This window comes from Moschus berezovskii, chromosome 7 (genome assembly GCF_049115385.1).
Source record: "Moschus berezovskii isolate FMDL1 chromosome 7, NW_MosBer_1.0, whole genome shotgun sequence".
NCBI lineage: Eukaryota > Metazoa > Chordata > Mammalia > Artiodactyla > Moschidae > Moschus > Moschus berezovskii.
In genome coordinates, this window is record NC_142466.1 from 38,766,689 (window position 1) to 38,775,824 (window position 9,136).

Genomic DNA, 9,136 nt, shown 5'->3' on the forward strand with positions numbered 1-9,136 from the left:
ACAAACCCAAGCACATCCGAGGTTTTATTTTTCTCCTGCTGTTCTCTTGAACAACATTGTTGAAGCATCTGGTTTACAGTGTTGTTCTGTCATTATCCTTTAGAATTCTCATCTTTTGGTGATTTTGCCTTAAATGTAGGTCAGGGAAGTCTGTCACAATTTAATGTTTATTTTTTTCTATTTAAATAATTTAAATATTTTAACATTTTAATTAAATTAAAAATTTAATTATTTGGATGAAGCACAAGCTGGAATCAAGATTGCCCCAAAAAGTATCAATAACCTCAGATATGCAGATGATACCACCCTTATGGCAGAAAGTGGAGAATTAAAGAGCCCCTTGATGAAAGTGAAAGAGGAGAGTGAAAAAGTTGGTTTAAAACTCAACATTCAGAAAACTACGATCTTGGCATCTGGTCCCATCACTTCATGGCAAATAGATGGGGAAACAATGGAAACAGTGGCAGACTTTATTTTGGGGGGCTCCAAAATCACTGCAGATGGTGACTGCAGCCATGAAATTAAAAGACGCTTGCTCCTTGGGAGAAAAGCTCTGACCAACCTAGACACTATATTGAAAAGGAGAGACATTACTTTGCCAACAAAGGTCCGTCTAGTCAAAGCTATGGTTTTTCCAGTAGTTATATATGGATGTGAAAGTTGGACTATAAAGAAAGTTGGTGCCAAAGAATTGATGCTTTTGAACTGTGGTGTTGGAGAAGACTCTTGAGATTCCCTTGGACTGCAAGGAGATTCAACCAGTCCATCCTAAAGGAAATCAGTCCATAATATTCATTGGAAGGACTGATGCTGAAGCTGAAGCTCCAATACTTTGGCTTCCTGATGCAAAGAACTGACTTACTTGAAAAGACCCTGATGTTGGGAAGGATTGAGGGTGGGAGGAAAAGGGGATGACAGAGGGTGAGATGGTTGGATGGCATCACCAGCTCGATGGACATGGGTTTGAGTAAGGTCCGGGAGTTGCTGATGGACAGGGAAGCCTGGCATGGACACGACTGAGCCACTGAACTGAACTGAAATATTTTTCTCAAATGGAAAGAAATTTTTTTCTTTATGCTTGGAATGAAAAGATATTTTCGCAATCATTAACTTGTGTTATCATTTACTTTGGTCACCTTTTACAAAGTCCTATCTTGAATCGTTTTAAAATGTTTGCTTACTAAGTTTTGTGTGCCATATTGTCACTGACAAGCTCTACATGTACTCATATATCTTTGCTATTTTTTAAAAATATTTTTAATTGGAGGAAAATTGCTTTACAAAGTTGTATTCGTTTCAACAACAATACAAATCAACCATAATTATACATATACTTCTCTCTTGAGCCTCCTATCCCTCCCCTCAGCGCACCCCTCTATGTCATCGCAGAGCACCAGGCTGGGCTCCCTGTGTTGTATAGCAACTTCTCACCAGCTATCTGTTTTACACAGACTAGTATATATATGTTAGGGCTGCTCTCTCCATTTGTCCCACTCTTTCCTTCCCCTCCTGTGTCCACATGTTCATTCTCTGTATCTATATCTGCATTCCCTCCCTGCAAATAAGTTCATCAATACCATTTTTCTAGATTGTATATACATGCTTTAAGATGCTATATTTGTTTTTTTCTTTCTGACTTACTTCACTCTGTATAACAGGCTCTAGGGTCATCCACTTCATTAGAAGGGCCTCAGATTTGTTCTTTTTATGGTTGAGTAGTATTCCATTGTATGTATGTACCACATTTTCTTTTTTTTTTTTTCCACAGTAGGAAAGATGTTTCTCAGTTTTCACAACCAATAGTCAAATAAAAAAAAAATAGACAATAATTATAATTACAAGTCATACTGGGAACATGATTAACATAAAAATATAAAATAATTAGATGCAATTGGTGTGGTCAAGCAGAGTGATGTGTACCACATCTTCTTTATCCATTCATCTGTCAATGGACATCTAGGTTGCTTCCATGTCTTAGCTATTGTAAATAGTGCTACAGTTTACACTGGGGTACATGCATCTTTTAGAATCATCATTTTCTCATTGGGAAACATGTGTATTTTAAAATTATGGTTTTCTCAGGGTGTATGGTACATCATATGGTAGTTTTACTCCTAGTTTCTTATGGAATCTTCATACTCTTCTCCATAGTGGCCATATCAATTTACATTCCCATCAACAGTGCAAGAGCATTCCCTTTTTCCACATGCTCTCCAGGATTTACTGTTTATAGGTTTTTAGATGATGACCTTTATGACTGGCGTGAACTGATACCTTACTGTAGTTTTGATTTGCATTTCTCAGATAATTAGTGATGTTGAACATCTTTTCTTGTGTATATTGGCCTTTCTTTGAGGATGACATACCACATATCTTCCTTGGAGATATGTCTGTTTAGGTCTTCTACCCATTTTTTGATTGGTCTATTTTTCTGATATCATACTGTATAGGCTGCTTATACACTTTGAGGATTAATCCTTTGTCAGTTGTTTCACTTGCAATTGTTTTCTGTCATTCTGAGGGTTGTCTTTTAATCTTGTTTATTGTTTCCTTTGCTTTTCAAAAGCCTTTAAGTTGAATTATGTCCCCTTTCTTTATTTTTGTTTTTATTTCCAGTACTCTAGGAGGTTGGTCAAAGAGGATCTGGTGTGATTCATGTCAAGAAGTGTCTTTCCTATGTTTTCCTGTAAGAGCTTTGTAGTTTCTGGTCTCATTTTTCTTTAATCCATTTTGAGTTTATTTGTTTGCATGATGCTAGTGTTCTAGTTTCATTATTTTACAAAGATCTATTTGTTTTCACAGCACCACTTATTTAAGTGGATATCTTCCTCCATTCTCTTTTTCAGCCTCTGACAGAGGAAACAGTATATTTTTGCTCCTTTGTCAAAGATAAGATGGACATAATTGTGTGGCTTATCTCTAGGCTTTCTATTTTGTTCCATTGGTCCAAATTTCTGTTTTTGTATCTTTAATATTAATTGTCGATATTGGAAAAGTAGATTTCCAAGTTAATCATTCTCTTTTTCTCTCTCCCTCTCTACTTTGCATTTTTTCTATGGTGTCCATCTACTTTAGAAAATTAGGTAGAGCTGTTAGAAACTTTTCTTACGTTAGTTGTGAATTATCCATCATAATTGAGTTCAATCTTATATTATCTTACACAACTCCAATTCTAGATTTTTAATGAGGAATAAAAATCTAAATTACATTTAAAATGTTAAGCCATCACCCACATGCATTTTCTATCTAATAAAATTAATCCAATAAAATATAATTTTTGCCATATCAGACTTTTTATATTCACTGCATAAAATTCAACTACACGGAAGTGAAAATTAATTAGATATATTATAATAACTTCTTTACTTTTTTGTATGTCTTTATAGCCCAAAATTAGATATGATGATAATTTACAGTAATTAGTTCATGAATTACTTTTTATCATGTAATTTAGACTTGTCTCTCAGAAAACATTAAAAACTTTATGAAGCTAAAACTGAGGGATAATGAAAATCTTGAGACTGTGTAGAAGATAAATGCGAAACTGCAAAACATAAATTTCATAGTTTGAATTACAGACATTGTGATTACTCAAACATCCCACTTAAAATGAATCTTAAGTAAGCATTAGGTAATAGACTTAAATATTATTACATGGAGAGTAGAAAGATGTTTGCTTTTTCATGATTGCCATCATGTTCAGTCTATTAAGTTTAAGAAAAGTTTAAACAGTTGCGGTCTTCTGCAGATTATAATGAAAATTATATGACTGCCTTAAAACACGTGGGAAATATATGGTATTTTGTGACAAGATGTTTTCTCCAAATATCATACAAATAACAGGGACACTTTATTGTTCACAGTGAGCAGTGCATGTGTCAGTGGAGAGTGAGTAGGAGTGATAGAATCCATAAGGGAATAAGAAAGAAGAAAACATTTAAATATAATTCAGCTGTATTAGTGCTTATATGCATAAAGCTTAAGAAGAGGTGGCAAGAATACACAGAAGAGCTATACAAAAAAGATCTTTGCAACCCAGATAGACACAATGGTGTAATCATGCAGCTAGAGCCAGACATCCTAGAATGTGAAGTCAAGTGGGCCTTAGGAAGCATCACTATGAACAAAACTAGTGGAGGTAATGGAATTCCAGCTGAGCTATTTCAAATCCTAAAGGATGATGCTGTGAAGTACTGCACTCAATATTCTAGTAAATTTGGAAAACTCAGCAGTGAAACATGACTGGAAAAGATCAGTTTTCATTCCAATTCCAAAGAAACGCAATGCCAAAGAATGCTCAAACTACAGCACAACTGCATTCGTCTCATACACTAGTAAAGTAATGCTCAAAATTCTCCAAGCCAGGCTTCAGCAATACATGAACCGTGAACTTCCAGATGTTCAAGCTGGTTTTAGAAAAGGGTTAAGGAGCCAGAGATGAAATTGCCAACATCCATTGTATCATTGAAAAAGCAAGAGAGCTCCAGAAAAATATTTACTTCTGCTTTATTGACTATGCCAAAGCCATTGACTGTGTGGATCACAATAAACTATGGACAATTCTGAAAGAGATACGAGTACTAGACCACCTGACCTGCCTCTTGAGAAATGTGTATGCAGGTCAGAAAGCAACAGTTAGAACTGGACTTGAAACAACAGACTGGTTCCAAATTGGGAAAGGAGTACATCAAGGCTGTATATTTTCACCCTGCTTATTTAACTTATATTCAGAGTACATCATGAGAAATGCTGGGCTGGATGAAGCACAAGCTGGAATCAAGATTTTGGGGGAGAAGTATCAATTACCTTAGATTCACAGATGATACCACCCTTATGGCAGAAAGCGAAGAAGAGCTAAAGAGCCTCTTGGTGAAAGGGAAAGAGGAGAGTGAAAAAGTTGGCTTAAAACACATTCAGAAAACTAAGATCATGTCATCTGGTCCCATCACTTGAAGGCAAATAGATGGGGAAACAATGGAAACTATGAGAGACTTTATTTTTTTGATCTGCAAAATTACTGCAGATGGTGACTGTAGCCATGAAATTAAAAGACATTTACTTGCTCCTTAGAAGAAAAGCTATGACCAACCTAGAAAGCATACTAAAAAGCAGAGACATTAGTTTACCAACAAAGGTCCATCTAGTCAAAGCTTTGCTTTTTCCAGTAGTCATGTATGGATGTTAGAGTTGGAATATAAAGAAAGCTGAGCACCAAAGAATTGGTGCTTTTGAACTGTGGTGTTGGAGAAGACTCTTGAGATTCCCTTGGACTGCAAGGAGAATCAACCAGTCCATCCTAAAGGAAATCAGTCCTGAATATTCATTGGAAGGACTGATGCTGAAACTGAAGCTCCAATACTTTGGCCACCTGATATGAAGAGGTGACTCATTGGAAAAGACCCTGATGCTTGGAAAGATTTTTGGTGGAAGGAGAAGAGGTTGACAGAGGATGAGATGGTTGGATGGCATCACCGACTTGATGGACATGAGTTTGAGTAAGCTCTTGGAGTTGCTGACGGACAGGGAAGCCTGGCATTCTTCAGTCCATGGGGTCTCAAAGAGCTGCACGTGACTGAATGAACTGAACATTAAACCCGCATTTGGTCCATAGAAAGATATTGAAAGACCTAAGAATGTCAATTTGCTAGGAACCAAAGCAAAAAAACTTTAATTCCAATAACTAGTAAATATGTAATACTTTGTGGTTAAAAAAATTGTCCTCATATTAATGCATTCATTAGAATCTCAATCCTCATAGTGAAGTATTTTTTTATTGTATTTTTTACACATATGTGAAATGAAACCAGTAGCTAAATAGATTGGTGAAAATTACAAAATTAATATATATTGTGGCTCCAATCGGATAATAGTTTATATTTGGTTTTCAAATATGATGGCCTTCCCACTAAAATTATACTGACTTACCAATATAGTCCGATTTGATAGTTTTTAATCACTTATTGTAGATAAAATTTAATTTATGCTGTAATCATGGGGGGTGTCGCAAAGAGTCGGACACGACTGAGCGACTGAACTGAACTGAACTGAATGAGTAACCTGCAATCAGTTTCTGAAAGATACCTAAGTACAAGTATCTATAATTGAGGATTTATTCCACAAGAATTTCTGTACATAGAAATATGTGTTTAATTCAGATCGTACAATAATATGAGTTTAAATTACACAAATATTAGCCAAAACTAACTTAAGACAACTCACTAAAAAAATACCAGCAAACAACAGGGAAGGAAATGGTAATTCAGCCTATAACTTTTAAAGTCAAATGCATTAAAGACAAATTCAAGCCCCAAAGTGTCCTAGAATGTAAACAAATAGCCACTATAAAAAGATGCACTATGAAAGTAGATCTTTTAATTTGAATTGGAAAATGTTTAAAAAATGAACCAAATCTATATGGGTCTATTATGACATATTTCATGGAAATAAGTGATAGGGGAATATTCAGTTTTATGGAGAGCAGTTTCAGTGCAGACAATGTTGAAAATCCTCATCTAATGCACAAAGAAGTGTGCATTAAGATATACCTTAGGTCTACATTAAATGGTAAGTCTTTGATTTTTTAGTACTTGTCTATTTCATTTTAAACTATTTATTTTTACTCTAAATTAATCTTCGAGCTAGAAAAGAGAGTTAAAACATTCTGCAATTCTTGTTTGGTCTCCATCAATATCTTCCATAAAAACTCATGCAATTTGCAGATTTATATATCTGCAGTTTAGTGTGACAAATTCAGTCCAGATGTGTGACTCATTCTGTTCTTTTCACCCTTTACACCCTCTTCTCCAATAAAGTATAGCTAAATATGTTGTTGCTGATGCATGAGATCAGGTTGTTTGCTAGCTAGTATTTGCATGCTCAGAAATGCTGGCTGAGGTTAAAAAATAGTGTATCCAAGTAAGTAAATCTAAGTCAAGAATGTGGTCTTTTGTGAAGTGACTATATTGTTTTTAAGAAGTGACATATTTGCAGGAATACTTTTGTGAGAATTTCAGGTGGTTTTACGTAGTGTGGTGGAAATGAGGGAAAGCAAAGTTCCTTCTAGTAAAAATGATTTCTTCAGTCTTCATTCATCATTAGAGTCAACAGTTAAGCTTTTGAAGGAAGTACTTGTGGACATCATGTTAGTTGAATGCCAGGGGCTTTAGAAGAACTGTATCATGACAGGGATTTAGTTTCCTAATTCTGCCCTATCTTTTATGTACTATAGCATAGCTTTCAGGACAAACACCAACTCCAGACATGTTGAAATACCAATAAAAAGTAAATATCTATTAATTACATAAACAAAAGGAAATCAGTCCTGAATATTCATTGCAAGTACTGATCCTGAAGCGCCAATACTTTGGCCACCTGATGCAAAAAACTGACTCATTGGAAAAGACCCTGATGCTGGAAAAGACTAAAGGCAGAAAGAGAAGGGGACAAGAGAGGATGAGACGGTTGGATGGCATCACCAACTTGATGCATGTGAGTTTGAGTAAACTCCAGGAGTTGGTGATGGACAGGGAAACCTGTCATGCTGCAGTCCTTGGGGTTGCAAAGGGTCGGACATGATTGAGTGACTGAACTGAACTGACTTTCCTTGAATAGCTTAGTGCAAAAACAAAATACTGCAAATGATTAGATAGATTTTGGAGTTGTAGTAGATAGTTGAGTTTTCACTGATTTTTTTTTTTTTTTTCATAAAGTAGGGGTTTAGAGTAGAAATGTTGAGTCAGCAAGGCGTGTGTGTGCTTTATGATATCTGTATGGTAGTTAAAGGGCTTACCACATGGCTCAGTGGTAAAGAACCTGCCTGCCAATGCAGGAGACTCAGGAGACGTGGGTTCACTCCCTGGGTCAAGAAGATCCCCTGGAGAAGGGAATGGCAACCCACTCTAGTATTCTGGCCTGGGAAATCCCATGGACAAAGGGAACCTGGAGGGCTGCAATCCATGAGGTTGCACAGAGTCGGACACAACTGAACAATCATGCGCACACATAGCAGTTAAATGTACAGATAAAACAAAAGGGATAAATTGTAGAAATGAAGAAAAGAGGGGATGTAAAAGTAACTAGTAAAAGAACTGCTTAAGAAGAAAAATGAAGGAAAAACATTTGCTGTGAATTTGAAATGGATAGACAAAACATATAGGTGAAAAGTTTGAAGAGAATGATGAGACAGAAATTTGCAAGTGATTTTCAAATAGAATGGAAAAGTGTTAAATAGAGACAAGTAATCAAATAAAATACACCTGTGATTTCCACCCCTCCCACCCTTGGAGATTCTTATGGCACTGGTCATTTTTATAAAACACCTTAGGAAATGCTGCATTAGAAGAAATAGAATTAATGCCTACTTGATACAGAAACCAAGATAAATGTGGATTAAATAGGCTATATGTTTTCAGTTTCTTCTGTAACCTGGCAATGTAGAAATAAAGATTTGAATGGAGATAAGCTTTGAAGGAAGTGCTTGGCAAAATCTATTGAGGAATTAATGAAGGTGGTACCAGAAAGATTGTTTGTCCATCAGTATCAGAAAGATGGCTTGTCAGAGGCAGAAAGTTATGGTGCTCTTTGGTGCTTCTGTCTATACAGGGTGTTTGAAAACATTTCTTGTTATGATTGGAAATGAATGCATTCCTCATATAGATGAAGAACAGCGTCACAGTGTACAAAAAGGAAGTGAAATAACTGAAGTGAACAGAAAGATAACTTTGCTAAGACAATGATTATGTCAAGTTTTCAATTCACAGTGATGTGGAGTTTTGATTTATAATAACAATAAGTACAAAAACGCATAATTTATTATACAACTTTGATGTTTATCATATTTATGCTTTGCAACCAAACTACATGGCAAGGAAGGATACATTTTACTCCTTATGTTAAGACAAGAGAACTGAGACCTAGAGAGGTTAAATAACATTCCATTTTTAAGGCCATGTTTCCAGCATGTAAGAAAATCACATTTTTTTCCCAGGTGATGTGCTAATCCATAGTTTAACACAGTCAGGGAGATGTAGAAACAGTTCGTGTTGTGGAAGTCATGTCATGCTTAATGTAGAAGGATACAATTCTTTTCTCAGTTATACTAATATAAAATTGCTTAGCACTAAAATTAGCGAAGCTT